This window comes from Bos indicus x Bos taurus, chromosome 13 (genome assembly GCF_003369695.1).
Source record: "Bos indicus x Bos taurus breed Angus x Brahman F1 hybrid chromosome 13, Bos_hybrid_MaternalHap_v2.0, whole genome shotgun sequence".
NCBI classification, from domain to species: Eukaryota; Metazoa; Chordata; class Mammalia; order Artiodactyla; family Bovidae; genus Bos; species Bos indicus x Bos taurus.
In genome coordinates this window covers 62,116,793-62,136,216 of record NC_040088.1, presented here as the reverse complement: position 1 = coordinate 62,136,216, position 19,424 = coordinate 62,116,793, and the positions used below count along the sequence as shown (strand labels likewise).

General features: G+C 37.9%; 1 long non-coding RNA gene across 1 annotated transcript; it reads left to right on the top strand.

The window, feature by feature from the left end:
* Window positions 1-16,876: 16,876 nt before the first annotated feature.
* Window positions 16,877-18,891, top strand: LOC113902834. Its single transcript, XR_003513925.1, has 3 exons — window positions 16,877-17,270; window positions 17,960-18,027; window positions 18,488-18,891. It is a non-coding gene; the product is annotated as an uncharacterized LOC113902834 (long non-coding RNA).
* Window positions 18,892-19,424: the final 533 nt, after the last annotated feature.

The following is a 19,424-nucleotide window of genomic DNA, read 5'->3' as shown; positions in this document are numbered from 1 at the left end:
GGTGGACGGGGTAAACCACCTTTCCGGACAGCTCTCCTGAATGGAGCCTAGTGGGTCTTTGCAGTCTGTGGAGAGACCGCAAGCTCTCCCAATTCGCTCCCTCCTGGCAGATCCACTGAAGGGCCGATTGCTTGGCATGTTAAAGGCCTGGATGCTGGCTGAGAGGAGCAAGCCACCCCCTAGAAGCCAACAGCGGCACATCCTGGCATGGGCTGAGGCTTTTGGCCTCTGGGGCCTTGGAAAACAGGGCTGCCAGAGCAGTTGCTCTTCCTCGCGGACACAGGGAAAATCTCATGTTTTCAAGGCCTGATGCCCATGGTCCCAGGAGCCTGACCCGCGCAGCCTGGCTGGTTGCCCACGCAGGGCACTCTTCTCATCTGGGTCCCCTCTGGCTGCGACTAGTCCCTCGCAATGTTATGACTCTTCCTCCTGCCGTCCCGACCTGGGTAAGCCTGCATCACGATGCAGTATTGCAATGCTTGAGCTAATATAGTAGCCTTCATAGTTGAAGCTGTTAGGAGTTGGGTTGGTGCTCTTCATATTTCACGTGGGGAAAGATGGCTGATGTTAACCTGGCAGATTGGTAAATATTTTAAAACATAAGCTAAAAAAATTTTAAATGCATATACCAAATATTTTATGGAAAATTTCCACAATTGGAGTGTGGTGTCTTAATTTACACATTTAATCAGCAACTTGTGCTAGGTGTTACAGCTCTTATAGCTCTGCTCTAGTAATCCTACAGAGATTGGAGAACATTTTTTTTTTTAATTTCGTTATATTGTTATTGTTGCTGTTATTAGGTGTGATCAATTATATAGTTATGTACTTCAAAGACCAAAAAACACTTAAAAGATATGTAGTCCTCTCCTGTCTCTGTCGTCCAGCTATAAAGTCTGCACCCCCTGTCCCATCTTTCCAAGCCGTCCCCTACTTCTGCCACACACACACACACGCTGACCCACCCACCCAAGTAGACACTATTATTAATGTAACATTAAACACTTTGGTTAAATAATTAGAATTTGAACCTTTAGTCACTTCTAGGAGAAAGCTGGTGCACATTTTTTTCAACTGAGAAAAAATAATTGCAGAAGAAAAGTCCCTGAGAGTGAGGGAGGAAACGGATGTAGGGAACAAGCAGAAGGACCGTGCTTTTATTAGAATCTATTACCTTAACAAATACTCCCCTGAGACAGAACTCGGGAGAATTTGGAGGACTATTTCAGTTAGCCTTTTGTGTGCCCATGGCCATAGTTTTTGTTTTTACAAGGAAGATACAAAAACACTCTAAAAATTGATGGCATTGGTTTATACCTTGTGAAATTTATGATACAAAATTTTCTCACAGGGTGTAATGTCGGAATTCTCTCACTACCTTTTTGTTTTGTATAGGAGGGAGAAGGAGCGCATAGATGTTTATGAGGCTTTTATTCCTTTCTTTCCAATCAGTGGATATTTGGAAATAGTATGATAAGTTTGGTCACCTCTGTAAGTTAGGAAAAATTAACATGATTATCTTGCATTGACAAGTATGAAAACATATTGGTTTAGTGAGATTAACAGTTACGTATCAAGACAGATTCAGTATTAATATATCAAGGTAGAAAATATTTTTAGGTTTCTTTGGGATAATGTACATATAAATTGCAGCATTTTTTAGTTATCAGAGAGACCTATTTAAACTTTTATTGATGGAATTATTCAAAACCAGTGGTTTTGTTGTTGAAGTATAGTTGATTTACAATGTTATGTTTCTGATATACAGCAAGGTGATTAATATATATGTATATAAATTCTTTTTCATATTCTTCTCCATTATGGTTTATTATGAGATATTGAATATAGTTCCCTGTGGTATGTAGTAGGACCTTGTTGTTTATTTTATGTGGTAGTTTGTATTTGCTAATCTCTAACTCCTGATTTACCCCTTCCCTACTCCCTTTCCCCTTTGGTAAATTTGTTTTCTGCCTGAGTCTGTTTATCTTTAGAGAAGAAGTTCATCTGTGTCACTTTAGATTCCACGTACAAGTGGTATCATAGGTCTTTCTCTGACTAACTTAGGATGGTAATCTCTAGGTCCAGCCATGTTGCTGCACATGGCACACTTTCATTCATTTTTATGGCTGAGTACTATTCCAGTGTATGCATATACCACATCTTTTTTATCCATTCATCTGTTGATGGACATTTAGGTTGTTTCCATGTCTCGGCTATTGTGACTAATGCTGCTATGAACTTGTGGTGTATGTGTCTTTTTGAATTAGTTTTTTTTTTTTTTTTCATCTTTTCTTGATACATGCCCAGGATTTGGATTGCAGGTTCATATGGTAGCTCTAATTTTAGTTTCTTAAGGAAGCTGCATACTGTTTTCTGTAGTGGGTGCACCAAGTTACATTCCTGCCAAAGAGAGGGTTCCCTTTTCTCCACACCCTCTCCAGCATTTCAAATCAGTGTTTTCTTTATTTATTACTGTTTATTGAGATGTATAATGACATGAACCAGATGGCTACAGAGAAATAATTAACTTTCATCAAATTCTGGCATATGTGATTGAGAAGCTATCCCTTGAAATTTGAGAAGGCAGCAACTTTATGAAATATCACATTAAAGTTTGCATCATAAAAGTGGAAATATATTAAAGATAAACGTTCTTATACAGCCATTATGTCCCACAAGCGAAAAACATGTATGTGTTAGAATATAAATATCCAAGATCAATTATATTAATATGTAAAATCACATCACTCCTGCAGCCCTCCCCTAGAGGAAATGCATGAGGTCACATTCAGAGCACCAGATTTTGTTATGTACACCTTATTTTATTTTACTTATTAAAGTATAGTTGATTTACAGTGTTAATTACTGCTGTACAGCAAACTGAATTATACATGTGTATACATTCTTTTTCATATTCTTTTCCATTATGGTTTATCATAGGATACTGAATCTAGTTCCCTGTGCTATAACAAGTAGGACCTTGTTGTTTATTTATTCTGTATATACCAGTTTACTCTGCTAATCCTGCACTATGAATCCATCCCACTTCCACCCCATCTCCCTTGGCAGTCACCAGTTGTTCTCTGTGTCCTTGATTCTTTTTCTGTTTCATAGATAAGTTCATCTGTGTCCTGTTTTTAAATTTCACATATAAATGATATCATGGTATTTGTCTTTCTCTTTCTGACTTACTTCACTTAGTATGATAATCTCTAGTTGCATACATGTAGCTGAAAATGACATTTCATTCTTTTTATAGCTAAGTAGTATTCCATTGCATATGTGTACCACATCTTCCTTATCCATGCATCTGTTGATGGACATTTAGGTTCCTTCCATGTCATGGCTATTTGTAACTAGTGCTGCTATGAACATAGGGTTGCAGGTATCTTTTTGAACTGTAGTTTTCTCTGATGTGTGCCCAGGAGTGGAACTGCTGCATCATGTGGTAATTCTATTTTTAGTTTTCTGAGGAACTGCCATAGTGTTTTTCATAGGGGCTGCATCAACTTAAATTCCCACCAGCAGTGTAGGTTTCCCTTTGCTCCACACCCTCTCCAGCATTTCAAATCAATGTTTCCCATTCCAGCCAGAATGCATTTATTTGTATCTGCCCTAGCACCTATCACATGGAGAAGGCAATGGCACCCCACTCCAGTACTCCTGCCTGGAAAATCCCATGGATGGAGGAGCCTGGTGGGCTGCAGTCCATGAGATCGCTAAGAGTCGGACACGACTGAGCGACTTCACTTTCACTTTTCACTTTCATGCATTGGAGAAGGAAATGGCAACCCACTCCAGTGTTTTGCCTGGAGAATCCCAGGGATGGGGGAGCCTAAGCGACTTAGCAGCAGCAACAGCAGCACCTATCACAGAGCCTGGCACATACTGGGTGCCAAATGAACATTTGTTGATTGGCAGACTAATGATACTTTACAAAATTATTATTTTTCATTTGATATTTAGTATTGTCCATTACCTTAAGACGGTTTATTAAAATAAAGCTAGCTAGGCACCATTTCATATTTGGTGCCTCATGTATGAAAATAATCCAAAATGGTAAATGTTACAAAAGCTGATTTTTCAGTTTTGTATTCTCTTAAATACACAATGAAATTAGAAAATTACAAAAATTAGCAATTAATAACATTGCCAGAATGACTCTGTCCCATAAAACACTGCATGTTTCTTAGTTTTAGATTTTTCACGCAGAAGTGGAAATGGGTGAATCATACACTGAATCAGACTTACTTTGTGCTAACTCTCATTACCATTTCCTTTTCATGTTATCACATCCAGTCTTTATCACCTAAAACCACACTGCCACTTTACATGTTCGAACTCCTTGTCCTGCTTTTATGGCCATCCAGTGTCTGCTCTGTCTTGATCCAGCTAAGGCCGTCCCTCCTCCAGGAAGCCTTCCCTGCAACACTCAGCCTGCAGTGAATCTTTTCCTCCGAACTCATCTAGAAGCAATAACATTTATCACACACTTAACATTCTTTTTGACATTATCAGCTGAAGTTCCTGTGTATACATTTGAGCATTCTGGTTAGGTTGATTTTAAGGGTACATACAACCACAGAGGTATGTCAGGTCAGTTCCTTTGCTCATCCCACCAGGAGGGATTAAGGGCCCAAAGTCACAACTTTATTGTATACCTAGACAGTACAGGTGTTTGTGTATCTTTGTGCCTTCATGAATGCTATGCATGGTGCCTCATGTATAATACATTTTGGGCTTGTTGTTATTGTGTTATAAACTTAATATAGGACATCCATCCCACTACGGATTTAAGAATATTTGCCCAGAGATTTGATAAGAGAGATGTTTATGTGAATGTACTTTTATATGGTGAACAGATGCTTGCTTTTTTCAAGGCTATTTGACAAGAGTCTGTTCATACACTTGACAATCTCATTACAACCAATTCCTTTGACTAAATAAGTTCGATATTACTACAAACAGAAAAGAGGGGAGGAAACTTAAAAATTTTACAATTTGTTTAAAGAAAGATGTATTATTTTTACTCCATGCCTATCCTTTCAACCTCAACTCAGGAAAAAAGCTGGATACACACACGTGCTGTGTGTGCTCTATCACATCCAGCTCTTTGCGACTCCGTGGACTATAGCCCATCATGCTCCTTTGTGCGTGGAGTTGTCCAGACAAGATTACTAGAGTGGATTGCCATTTCCTTCTGCAGGAGATCTTCCCAGCACAGGGATCAAACCCACATCTCCTGCATTTGCAGGCAGATTCTTTACTTCTGAGCCACCAGGGAAGCCTCATTAACTCATTAGCCACTATATTAGTCAGGGTTCTCCAGGTATATATCTCCTATTGGTTCATTTCATAGTATATACATTATTAGGAATTTTATCATGCAATTATGGAGTCTAAGAAGTCCCATGATTTGCTTTTTGCAAGCTAGAAACTCAGGAAAAGTGGTGGTGTGCTATAATTTGAGTATGAAGGCCTGAGAAATAGGGGAACTGATGATATAAATCCCATTGCAAGGGCAGGAGAAGATGAAAGGGGATGTTCCAGCTAAAATAATGAAGCAAGAGGAAAGATGAATTCCCCTTTCCTCTGCCTTTTGTTCTATTCAGGCCCTCTGTGGGTTGGATGATGGCCACCCACGCTGGGGAGGACCATCTACTTCACTGAGTCTACCATTCCAAATGCTAATCTCATCCAGAAACACCCTCACAGCATACCCAGAAAGAATGTTTAATCTTGGGCCCCCGAGGCAAGTGAAGTTGACACACAAAATTAACCATCGAAGTCCTTATAGATCTCTGAGGTAGATACATTATTAGTCCCTTTTCACAGTTAATGGTTTTATGGTCCAGAGTGGTTGAACAACTTGCTCAGTCATAGCTTGTAAATGGTGGAGGCAGGATTCATACTCAACATGGCTTTAGAACTTGTCTTCTAAACTAAATGGTTTTAGCTACCTCTCAAGACATTGCTAAGTCACTTCAGTTGTGTCCAACTCTGTGCAACCCCATAGATGGCAGCCCACCAGGCTCTGCCGTCCCTGGGATTCTGCAGGCAAGAACACTGGAGTGGGTTGCCATTTCCTTCTCCAGTGCATGAAAGTGAAAAGTAAAAGTGAAGTCGCTGAGTCATGTCTGACTCTTCGCAACCCCATGGACTGAAGCCTACCAGGCTCCTCCGTCCATGGGATTTTCCAGGCAAGAGTACTGGAGTGGGTTGCTATTGCCTTCTCCTTCTCAAGACATGTTCCATTGTAATACTGACAACAACAAATGACAGTATAGATACTCATTGATAAGGCTTGTGCTCTGAATTATTTTTCAGTGAGTCAAATGGTTGCACTGAGCTAAATCCTTTCACTGTTTGCTGGTTCCTCTGGAGCAGCACACTCATGGAGGTAGCTAACCCTGGAGCTGGAGGAGTTGTCTGTAGCCCTGGAGCATTTGGGTTTTGTTGTTATTTTTATTGTTAAATCTCAGGCAGTTATTTAATAGTCTCTTTAGATGTTGAATGTTTTTAGAGTACTACTGCAATCTGAGTTGGCTTCAAAGTATAATTGAAGATACAGATGATTTCTTTCTTTGTCAACCTTGTCATAATGAAGAGAATCTTTACCTGCAAAGAGAATAACTGAAATTTAATTATTATTTATTATAGGAAAGGAGAACTTAGCACCAACTTTTTTTTTTCCTTTTCCCCTTTGAAACTCACCTCCTTCCTTTACTAGGGAGACAAAAGATTATTAGAAAACTCTTTTTCATGTGCAATATTCCCTGGCTAACATTTTATAAATTACAAATGTTTTGAATTTTTATTATGGCTTAGTAGTTTTTTAAATTAATTTTTATTGGATTATAGTTACTTTAAATGTTAGTTTCTGCTGTACAGCCAAATGAATCAGCTATATGTATGCACATATCCCCATTTTCTTGGATTTCCTTTTCATTTAGGTCACCACTGAGTTTCCTGTGCTATACATCTCATTAGTTATCTCTTTTATACATGTATCACTAGTGTATATATGTCAATCCCAGTCTCCCAGTTTACTCCACCACCATCGTTCCCCTTAGTGTCCATATGTTTGACCTCTCCGTCCATCTATTTCCGCTTCGTAAGTAAGGTCATCTACACCATTTTTCTAGATTCCACATATATGTGTTAATATACGATGTTTGTTTTCTTTCTGACTGACTTCACTCTGTGTGACAATCTGAGTCCATCCTTGTCTCTATAGATGACTAAATTTCTCCCTTATTACGGCCGAGTGACACTCTGTTATATATGTGTACCACATCTCCTTTACCCATTCCTCTGTTGATGGACATTTAGGTTGCTTCTATGTCCTGTCTATTGTGTAGTGCTGCAGTGTATATGGGGTACAGGTGTCTTCCTGAGTTACGGTTTTCTCAGGGAATATGCCCAGGAGTGGGATTGCTGGGTCATATGGTGATTCTATTTTTAGTTTTTTAAGGAACCTACATACTGTTGTCCAAAGTGAATGCACCAAGTTACAGTCTCGCCATCAGTAAAGGCTGGTTCCCCTTTCTCCACACCGTCTCCGGTATTTATTATTTGTAGATTTTTTGACGATGGCCATTCTGCTCTGTGAGGTGTAGAACACCACTATGGTGTTCTAATTTCATTCTTGTACATGTAGCTGACCAGTTTTCCTAGGACCACTTATTGAAAAGACTATCTTCTTCTTTCTGTTGTATATTCTTGCCTCCTTTGTCATAGATGCATGTGTTTATCTTGGGGCTTTCTACCCCTCTTTCATTGATCTGTATTTCTGTTTTTGTGCCAGTACCATGCTCTCCTCTTTACTGTAGCTGTGTAGTATAATCTGAAATTAGGGAGTCTGATTTCCCCAGCTGTTTTTCTTTCTCAACACCGCTTTGGCTATTTGGGGTCTCTTGTGTTTCCATACAAATTGTAAAAATTTTTGTTGTAGTTCTGTGAAAAATGCTGTTGGTAATTTAATAGGAATTGCACTGAATCTGTAGATTGCTTTGGGTAGTGCAGTCATTTTCACAATATTGATTCTCCCAATCCAAGAGCATGGTGTCTCTCTCCATCTGTTTGTGTCATCTTTGATTTCTTTCACCAGTATCTTACAGTTTTCTGCATATCGCTCTTTTGCCTCTTTAGGTTGATTTATTCCTATTTTTGTTCCTTGCGGTGGTAAATGGGATTGTTTCATTAATTTCTCTTTCAGTCTTTTGTTGTTAATGTATAGGAATGCAAGAGATTTCTGTGTATTAATTTTGTATCCTGTGAGTTTAAATTAGTCGATTACCTCTAGTAGTTTTCTGGTGGCATCTTTTAGGATTTTCTATATATAGTATCATGTTATCTGCAAACAGTGACAGTTATAGTTCTTTTCCAGTTTGGATTCCTTTTAATTCTTTTTTCCTCTGATTGCTGTGGCTAGGGCTTCCAAAACTATGTTGAATAATAGCGGCGAGAGTGGATACCCTTGTCTTGTTCCTGATCTTAAGGAAATGCTTTCAGTTTTTCACTATTGAGAATAATGTTTCCTGTGGGTTTGTCATATATGGCCTTTATAAGTTGATGTAGGGTCCCTATATTCCCACTTTCTGGAGAGTTTTTTTTTTTTTTTATCATAAATGGGTGTTGAATTTTTTCAAAAGCTTTTTCTGCATCCACTGAGATGATCATATGGTTTTTATTCTTCAATTTGCTAATATGATGTATTACATTGATTCATTTGTTTATATTGAAGAATCCTTGCATCCTTGGGATAAATCCCAGTTGATCATACTGTAGTTCCTTTTAATGTGTTGGATTCTTTTTGCTAGTATTTTGTTGAGGATTGGCCTAGTAGTTCTTGAGAAAGTGTTTATTTTTCTGAGAGCATTTAGAAGAAGGAAATCCTTTAACTCTCCATTCTTTATGTTGTAACAGTTTATAAGTACTACAGTTTATTCTTTAGGTCTTCCGGTTAGTGTGAAGTTGGAAGCCTTATTATTTTAGGGATATTTTAAATGTTGCCCATTTTTCTCTCCTGATACCTTCTAAAGCTTTCAGAGTTAAACTTTAACGTTATATTCCTGAAATTCAGTGAAAGTCACTTAGAATTTGGTTATCCCCACTAGAAACCTATTTAGTGATGTGTTTTCACTTTCATTACCTAATTTATTTGTAATTGTCAGGGGTAAAAAGAATCTGAATAAGATTCAGGGAATTCAGGGAATTTCATGGCCATCCAGTGCTTAGGATGCCACGCTTCAACTGCAGGGGTGCACAGGTTCCATCCCTGTTTGGGGAACTAAGATCCTGTAAGCCATGTGATGCAGCCAAAAAAAATTTCTAGGAATTACTAATTTAAATACTTAAAAAGTATAGAGTATGTATAGTTGACACAGGTTAGCCACTTTTGGTTTCTTGGTTTCAGTAGAGATACGTATTATGGAGTACTGAAATAATGTAACAGTTATGATCTCATTTATAAGGCTTCTCCCTCTCATCTTAAATTCAACCAAACTTATTCAACATTTAATGAAAACCGTTAGTATTTAACCCCATTCTCATTTTCTAAGCCTGCAAAAGTAAAACCAACTATGTAAACAGCACTCAGATCAAGATACAGAACATCACCAGCCCTCCAGAAACCTTCCTCATAGTTTCTCATGATTCTCCCAATCATTATTTCTCCCTTCTCGAAGGTAAGTAACTACTCTGCATACCTCACACCATATGTGAGTTGTTATATTTTTTAAAATGAATAATAAGTATGTGTTCTTTTGTGTCTTTTGTTTTTGTTCAATTTTGTTCAAAATTGTGTTTGTGAAATTCATTTTTTTTTTTGCATTTTGCTATTGTTAAGTATTAGCTATATGAATATTCCAATAATCTATCTGTTCTACTGTTGATGGACATTTTGGTCTGTTTCTAGTTTGAATAGTTTGGATTTATATGAATTATGCTGCTATGAACATTCTTGGACATGCCTCTTGGTAAACAAACATATATATGCTTTTTCTAGGTAAGTACCTAAGAATAGAAACATGCATGAGGATACATGAATGCTTAGTTTTAATACAAGCTGCCAGTTTTCCAAAGTTTCTGTATAAATTTATTATCCCACCTGCAGGACAGATTCTGTTGCTCCACATCTTTTCCAACATTTGAAATTGTCATTTTTAAATAGCAGTCATTATTGTGTACCATGTGAGGTTTTAATTTGCATTTTCCTTATGTTTAATGAGGCCAAGATCTTTCCTTATAATTTTTGGTAATTTAAGGAAATTCTTAATCAGATTTGTTGCTGATTTTTCTAGTGGATTGTCAGACTTATCAATTTGTAAAAATTGTTTGAATAGTCTTTATTACAAACTCATTGTTGGTTATACATGTTGCAAATACTTTCTCTACTCTCTTAGTAATCTTTTGATGAACAAAAATTCCTAATTTTAATGCAGTTCTCTTTCATGAGTAGTGACTTTTGTGTCTAATTTAAGAAATATATTTGTACTATGATGTCATGAAGATTTTCTCCTATATTACCTTCTAGACCTTGATTATTTTAACTTTCACATTTAGCTTTCAAACCCACCATTTTATTTTTTTTGTGATTTGGGTTAAGAGTTGGGCCAGGTAGGCGGTGAGTTTCACCTGTATTATCCAGTTGGTCTGCAAATTTATTGACAAAACGTTCTTTTCCCCACAGCTCTGGTGTTATTTTCATCATCGGTTACTAAATTATGGCTTTATGTAACAATACTGATAAACACTGGAAAAAATACAATTATGAAACAAGTTGCAGGATAACAAAGACTGAATTCATTTAAACATAGATTAAAACTTGCTATGAAAATGTTACCAATATAACATTTGGGGTGGGGTGAACAGCTTTGACGAGTCTGTGAAGTTAAGGTAGTAATAACATTTGGGAAAGGGTTTAACCCTTAGCAAGGAGCAGAAAGGGTGATATAATAAGAGGCTCAAAGGGGATTTGGAAGGCACTTGCAAGTGTTCATTTTGTTATGATTGTTTTCATACATTGTAAATATTCAATATTTATGTATCCAGTTTTTAATAAAAATTTAAAAGGTGATTGGCAAATTAACCCAGGGCAACCAGTTTTAGTTTCAGCTTATTTCTCTAAGTCCCTCTTCGTTGTCTACCCTTTACAATTCTTAGTTTCTTATAGCTTAGCTGCATTTTTAGGAAGGTGTTTGTTATACTTTGCCCAGTATTCCTAAGTTTTCTGCTGGGAGTCTTTCCAGGATATGTATTTTTCCACATCGCAGGAATCTGAAACTTCCATGCACTCCTCCTACTTCTCTCCAGTCCAGGCTCCAGTTCTTCCCCATCCTGTTGAAACTGTTTTTGTCCAAGACAAAATGTTTTCCACATTTCCCAGTTCTGCAGACTCTTTATCTACTCAGTTCATTAAATTCAGTTCTCTACTGAATGCATTCAGAACAATTGAAAACTCCCTGCTGCTGCTAAGTCACTTCAGTCGTGTCCAACTTTGTGCGACCCCATAGATGGCAGCCCACCAGGCTCTGCCGTTCCTGGGATTCTCCAGGCAAGAACACTGGAGTGGGTTACCATTTTCTTCTCCAATGCAGGAAAGTGAAAAGTGAAAGTGAAGTCGCTCAGTAGTGTCCAACTCTTCGCAACTCCATGAATTGTAGCCCACCAGGCTCCTCCATCCATGGGATTTTCCAGGCAAGAGTACTGGAGTGGGTTGCCATTGACTCCTTATATTGGTATTATTTCCTTTCTTTGCTGCTATGAAACCAAAATCTTTGAATTTTCTTACTACCTCACTGGACTTGTTTTTTCTTTTCTGTCTATGCAAACGTTATCAGTCCCATGGCTTTAACTCACCAATAGCTCCCAAATGGATATCTCCCAGTGCTGGTCTCTTTAGGACAAGATTTCTGTATTCTGTTGTTTATTAGACATTTCATTTGGATATCTAAGACATCTCACATTAATGTTTCAGAAATAGTTCTTGATTTTCCACAACTCTCCTCAAACAAGTTGGTATCAGTGGAGACTGAATTCAGCTGCAAATGAAACCATCAATAAAAGTGACTTAAAATATAAATTTTATTTCTCTTATGTGAAAGAGGTCTGAAGGTCTTCATTCAGAGCTGCTATGAAGGCTCCTTGTTCATCAGGTATGTTTTTGTTTCTGATTCACTATCTTGGCAGGTGCTTCTGTGTTTCAAATCATTTCATTATTGATGGTGGTATTGACATACCACCCATCATGTTCAGGTTTCAGAAGGAAGACAGGAAAAGATAAAAATGTGAAAAGGGAACATCACTTAGCTTGAAACAACCTTTCCAGAAATCTCCCATGTTATTTTCAATTATGTTCTGTTAGCCAGAACCCAGCCAGTGGGCACACACCTAGAATTAAGGAAAGGAAAGCAAAAATGTATTTCAGCTGGACCCATTTCCATCTTTAATATAAACCCTGTTGTTAACAAAGAAGGAGAGAATTGAAACTCTGTGGCGGGTAGAGGTCTCTCTCACACTTTCTCCTTCCATTCTTGCCATCAAAGTAACAGAACTATTGTTTCTCTAGTGATTCAAATAAAAAATTCTAGAGTCCTTAATTCTTCCCTACATCTAATCTGTCAGCTAGTCCTCTTAGGTTCAAAATGTACTTTGGAAACAAAACTATCACCTTCTTTTCTTCTCCTCTGCTGTCCCTTTAAAAAAGCTATTTTCATCTCCTGGTAGCTGTATGTAGCTGTATTATTGCAGTGACCTCATATCAAGTCTCTCTCCTTTCAGTTTTCGTCACCCATCCTCTTTACAGCAGCCAGTGTGGTTTTCTTTGGTTTTACTTTAATGTATATTTGTTTTTTTCTTAGGTAGGAAGCCCATGTGGCTTTATTTAAAAGTTTTCAGTGGCTTCCTATTGTACATAGAGTTTTAAAACTCAGCTTCTTATAAACAGTGCTGCAATGAACATTGGGGTACACGTGTCTCTCTCAATTCTGGTTTCCTTGGTGTGTATGCACAGCAGTGGGATTGCTGGGTCATACGGCAGTTCTATTTCCAGGTTTTTAAGGAATCTCCACACTGTTCTCCATAGTGGCTGTACTGGTTTGCATTCCCACCAACAGTGTAAGAGGGCTCCCTTTTCTCCACACCCTCTCCAGCATTTATTGCTTGTAGACTTTTGGATAGCAGCCATTCTGACTGGTGTGAAATGGTACCTCATTGTGGTTTTGATTTGCATTTCTCTGATAATGAGTGATGTTGAGCATCTTTTCATATGTTTGTTAGCCATCTGTATGTCTTCTTTGGAGAAATGTCTGTTTAGTTCTTTGGCCCATTCTTTGATTGGGTCATTTATTTTTCTGGAATTGAGTTGCAGGAGTTGCTTGTATATTTTTGAGATTAATTCTTTGTCAGTTGCTTCATTTGCTATTATTTTCTCTCATTCTGAAGGCTGTCTTTTCACCTTGCTAATAGTTTCCTTTGATGTGCAGAAGCTTTTAAGGTTAATTAGGTCCCATTTGTTTATTTTTGCTTTTATTTCCAATATTCTGGGAGGTGGGTCATAGAGGATCCTGCTGTGATGTATGTCAGAGAGTGTTTTGCCTATGTTCTTCTCTAGGAGTTTTATAGTTTCTGGTCTTATGTTTAGATCTTCAATCCATTTTGAGTGTATTTTTGTGTATGGTGTTAGAGAGTGTTCTAGTTTCATTCTTTTACAAGTGGTTAACCAGTTTTCCCAGCACCACTTGTTAAAGAGATTGTCTTTTCTCTATTGTATATTCTTGCCTCGTTTGTCAAAGATAAGATGTCCATGCTGCTAAGTCACTTCAGTCGTGTCCAACTCTGTGCGACCCCATAGACGGCAGCCCACCAGGCTCCCCCGTGCCTGGGATTCTCCAGGCAAGAACACTGGAGTGGGTTGCCATTTTCTTCTCCAATGCATTAAAGTGAAAAGTGAAAGTGAAGTCGCTCAGTCGTGTCTGACCCTCAGCGACCCCATGGACTGCAGCCTTCCAGGCTCCTCCATCCATGGGATTTTCCAGGCAACAGTACTAGAGTGGGGTGCCTGCATGGATTTATCTCTGGGCTTTCTATTTTGTTCCATTGATCTATATTTCTGTCTTTGTGCCAGTACCATACTGTCTTGATGACTGTGGCTTTGTAGTAGAGCCTGAAGTCAGGCAGGTTGATTCTTCCAGTTCCATTCTTCTTTCTCAAGATTGCTTTGGCTATTTGAGGTTTTTTGTATTTCCATACAAATTGTGAAATTATTTGTTCTAGCTCTGTGAAAAATACCGTTGGTAGCTTGATAGGGATTGTATTGAATCTATAGATTGCTTTGGGTAGTATACTTATTTTCACTATATTGATTCTTCTGATCCATGAACATGGTATATTAGTGTCCTCTTTGATTTCTTTCACCAGTGTTATATAGTTTTCTATAATATATAGGTCTTTAGTTTCTTTAGGTAGATATATTCCTAAATATTTTATTCTTTTCATTACAATGGTGAATGGAATTGTTTCCTTAATTTCTATTTTCTCATTATTAATGTATAGGAATGCAAGGGATTTCTGTGTGTTGATTTTATATCCTGCAACTTTACTATATTCATTGATTAGCTCTAGTAATTTTCTGGTGGACTCTTTAGGGTTTTCTATGTATACCAGCCGGGACATGGAAGCAACCTAGATGTCCATCAGCAGATGAATGGATAAGAAAGCTGTGGTACATACACACAATGGAGTATTACTCAGCCATTAAAAAGAATACATTTGAATCAGTTCTAATGAGGTGGATGAAACTGGAGCCTGTTATGCAGAGTGAAGTAAGCCAGAAAGAAAAACACCAATACAGTATACTAACTCATATATATGGAATTTAGAAAGATGGTAACAATAACCCTGTATGCGAGACAGCAAAAGAGACACAGATGTATAGAACAGTCTTTTGGACTCTGTGGGAGAGGGCGAGGGTGGGATGATTTGAGAGAATGGCATTGAAACATGTATACTATCATATGTGAAATGAATCACCAGTCCAGGTTTGATGCATGATACAGGATGCTCAGGGCTGGTGCACTGGGATGACCCAGAGGGAAGATATGGGGAGGGAGGTGGGAGAGGGGGTTCAGGATGGGGAACACGTGTACACCTGTAGTGGATTCACATCAATGTATGGCAAAACCAATACAGTATTGTAAAAATAATTAAAAACATAAAAAACTCAGCTTCTTAACAGTGGCCTTCAGGAGTATCTGTGTGTACCATTTCACCCTTTGCTCACCTTTTCCAGGCACAGAATCTTCATGCACATCAAGTTCTTGCCACTTTAGGACTTTGGTGTTAGTAATTTTGTTTGTTATCTGTCTGTAGAACATAGGCTTTGTAAAGTCAGTAGCTTTCCAAAACTTTTCAGGCATCTTACCCACACCTGGAACAAGATTTGCCTAGCTCCTGGTGGTGCTCAGTATTATCCAATGAACAAATATGCCTCATTTGTGGGCTGTATAAAAGTTTTATTTATTTTGGCTTACACTATATTCAGGGTATTCCATAACAAAAATATGAATTGCTTTTGAGTGTTTAAATGGTTTATTTCAGTGTCATTAAATAATTTATAGTGTATAAGCATTAAATCTGAAGTTAACTAGTTACACCTAATATTTTAGAGCAGCACTTAAAATACGTAAGATGTGGACTAGGAACAACAGGGAAAAAATAAATCAGGCACTCATTGTAACCTCAAGAAGCTTACAATTCAGAAATGAAATCTCAGAAATAAGCAATTTATATTCTAAACCAGACTTTGGTAAGTATCAAGCAAGATACATAAAGCAATTGTGTTTCTGCTATATACTGCCCCACCCCCAACTGGTGCAGGTAGTATACTATACTGTATAGACAGACGTGGCCTCTCATGCAGCTGTTATATAGACAGATTCAAGTTTTCACTTGTTCTTACAGCAAAAGTTTCTTCCATACTGATTCACACTTTGGTTATTATTTACACCAAAAGCAAAGCAAAAACAACAACAATAATAAATGTTGCTGTATAGCGAAAACCATCACAATATTGTAATTACCCTCCAATTAAAAAAATCTTAGAACGTGTATACCGGGGAAAAAAAGGTACCACAAGCAGGTTTCTGAGTATACTTGCCATTGCTGTGCGCTTTTGGGTAGTTCCTTTCCAGGATTTTGCCTGCCTTAGAGATACTATTTAGCTTACTTCAGAAAAAGTGAGCAGCAAACTGAATATGCTGATTAATCTTCTTTTTTATTGGATAATAGCTTCAGGAAAAGGCACCACTAGGGAATCACAGGAGAAAAACTTTAAGGCCTCCAAAGAGCTCTAGAGATAAGGTATACGTGTGTTAAAAAACGAAATATTTAATAACCTTAGTTTATCCTAAAGAATAAATGACTTAGGACATTGAGAGATGTTCACTAAGCTGTTTATTTATAAGAACCAAGACTAATATATTAAGTATTGTGAAATTTAGAATGCTATGGTACAATTTAAAATTCACTTTGATTCCTTTATCTTTTATTTTCCCAGGTAAGTCTTGAGAGGTATTTGTACTTACAGTTTTATTAACATGAGGCATCCTCAAAAGTCTAAATATAAACTACTTAGTAATAATAATTATAGACACCATTTATTGTGTAAACAGCATACTTTGCAAAGATTAAGAGATATTTAATGTAATTTTCCCTATATTTTTATAAAGCCTAAATTTGGCTGGATTCATCTTAAGTACTTAATGTTGAGAAAATAATGTAGTGGGAATTATAAATGAAAATATTATTAACCATCACTTATTAAATGAAATACCCTTGCTAGTTTTTCATAGACTATATAACTGCTAAAGTTTCCCCTAGTCCCTTCCTTCCTGGGTTAATGAACTTTCCCAGCTTTAGATATAGTCATCCAATCACAAATGTATGTTGAATGCCTACTGATAAAGTAACAGCTGGTGCTCCACTTAATGGGATTCAGCAGTGAATAACCAAGTCTTTGCATTCTCATGGAGTTCAGAGTTTGTCTTCCTTGAGGGAAGACGAACTGTTCATTCATATGTTCCTCCATGTTGCATAGAAGAGAACATTTATTCTGTTAGTACTTCAAGGGAAAAGCCAGTGAATGTAGAGAAGAAAGAATGAGTGAACTTTTGACCTCTTCAGGTTTGAAAGAGCAATTCTGTCCTTGATGAAGTGTAATTAAAGAAATATTGGATAGCCTCGGAGAGATTGAACCAAGGAGACAAAACGTAAGTAATTAAAGGCACTTCTGTTTGTGTTCAGCTTCCATGGCAGTTTCATTTTCACAAATTATCCATCAGTGTCCCTAAAAAACTTTCACTGCTCTGAATTTAAACCTTTATGATTAGCTGACAAACATTTCAAGCTGTGACAAAAAGAACTTTCTCAAGCTTTAATTCAGTAACATCACTTGAATCTACCAGTTTTTGTAATTATTTTAATATCTTACTACAATTTGTCCTTATCATTTTATGATAAACACTCCAAAGAGGACAAGAAATATGACTCTCATAAACCTAATGTATTTCTAATAACATTGGAAAATATTTGAATAAATCTATTCATTTGTCAAAGCAAAAAAAGTTTAAGAACATGTATGAAATGTTGGAATTTAATCATTGATGATTAGGTATAACAGGAAAAAATAGCTTTTTTATTCTTTAAACTATGAGCAGAAGAACTCTTCCTATATTTGTCTAATATCTGACTGCTATACATGAGACTTTCACACATTATCAGAAATACATTAACTGTTAAAGTGAACCCACAAATGGTGGTGTCTGGTAGCCAGTTGGTGGTGATGTTCCCACTCCTGACCAAAAGTATCCTTTCCCTTCATGTCTCCTTTTCTTTCTCTTTTCTTCTGTTAATATCACTTTTATTGTTCCTATGTGCATTTTCTCTGCTTCTGCTTTAGGCCTGTTAGTGACACCTAAAGGGACCCACAAGCATTGCAGACCTCATGGTAGAGCAAGAGAAGCTCGAGTAAGTTGACTTGTATGAATTTCAAATATTTGGAAGTTTTAGAACCTGTGTGCTTTTTCTCTCATTTTTGGTGTGTGAGAGAGTCGAGGAGACTTGTCAACCTTAGAAATGCTTGACAGCATGGCACAGTGGAAAATGTGTTTGTGTATTAACACTGGATTAAAAACTTGGCTCTATCATTAATAAGCTACATATCCCTGAACTAGTTACTTATATACTTAGAAAGTTTTTTTTTATGTATAAAATATGTATTAAAATACTAATCACTTGAGATTATTGTGAAGATTAGGTATAGATGTATATTAAGCATCTGCATATAGTAGACATTCAATCTATTATTGTCATGATACTAATTATAGTAATTATTTTTCTATTATATTGGAATAAATGTCTTTTATGTTTAAAACATGGATACAATTTAATGAAAGTAAAGGTTCTCTTTTTTAAAAAACCTTTAAAGTGAGGCAGAGATCAAGATAGCAGAAGAGAAGGATATGGAGCTCACCTCCTCCCACAAACACACCAGAAATACGCCTACATGTGAAACAGTTGTTGCAGAAGACCTCTTAAGCAAACGAAGCTTCAAGAAAGATCCCCATGTAACCAGGTAGGACAAGAAAATGCAAGGCATAAGGATAGGACTGACAAACCTGGAAGGGAATCGTGAAAAAGGAAAGATTCCTTGGCCCTGAGAACCCTTCAGCAGCCGGGAGGTCTCTGGAACGGATAGGGAGCTGAAGGGGTCTGGTCTCTACTCTCTGGGAGGAGTGTGCGCATGCTGACTTGCTAGCAGTCAGGACAGAGAGAGACAGGTGCTGACAGCTGCCACTTTGCTGCACTGTCTACTCTGAAACACATGCTGGGTAGGGCTGCTAGTTATGTGCAGAAGCTAAGCACTGAAACTCAGGCTTCAGTGGACCTCAGGATTCAGTTGAAGGACTCTGAGAGAGGACTTGGTGTAGCTGTGCAGGCAGCCTGTAGGGTCTGGAGTGTGGTTTGGGCTGCCATTGTTAGCACATGCATGAGGTGGCGTGGCTCTGTCATAGGAGCCTCACTGTAGTTATGCTGTCAGCGGGGAGCAACTCTGGTTGCCTTCTTTGTGAGTGAGCACGTGGTGTGGGTGTGGCTGGTATGTAAGCCCATTATCAGTGTTGCAACCAGGGGGTGGGTCCAGCAGCGGCCACTTTGTTGGTGAACACACTGGGTGGTGGGCTGTATCACAGAATCCCATGTCCCTCCAGAGAGCCCCTAGGGTGAAGCATGCTGGGATTCCTTTCCAAATGGAGTATTCCAGTCTACCTCACACCACAGCTTGGAGCTGGATCTGAGCAGACAGGTCCTGGGAGAGTACTGCCATATAGGCAACCATATTTCCAAGAGGCAGCACAGCCACCTCA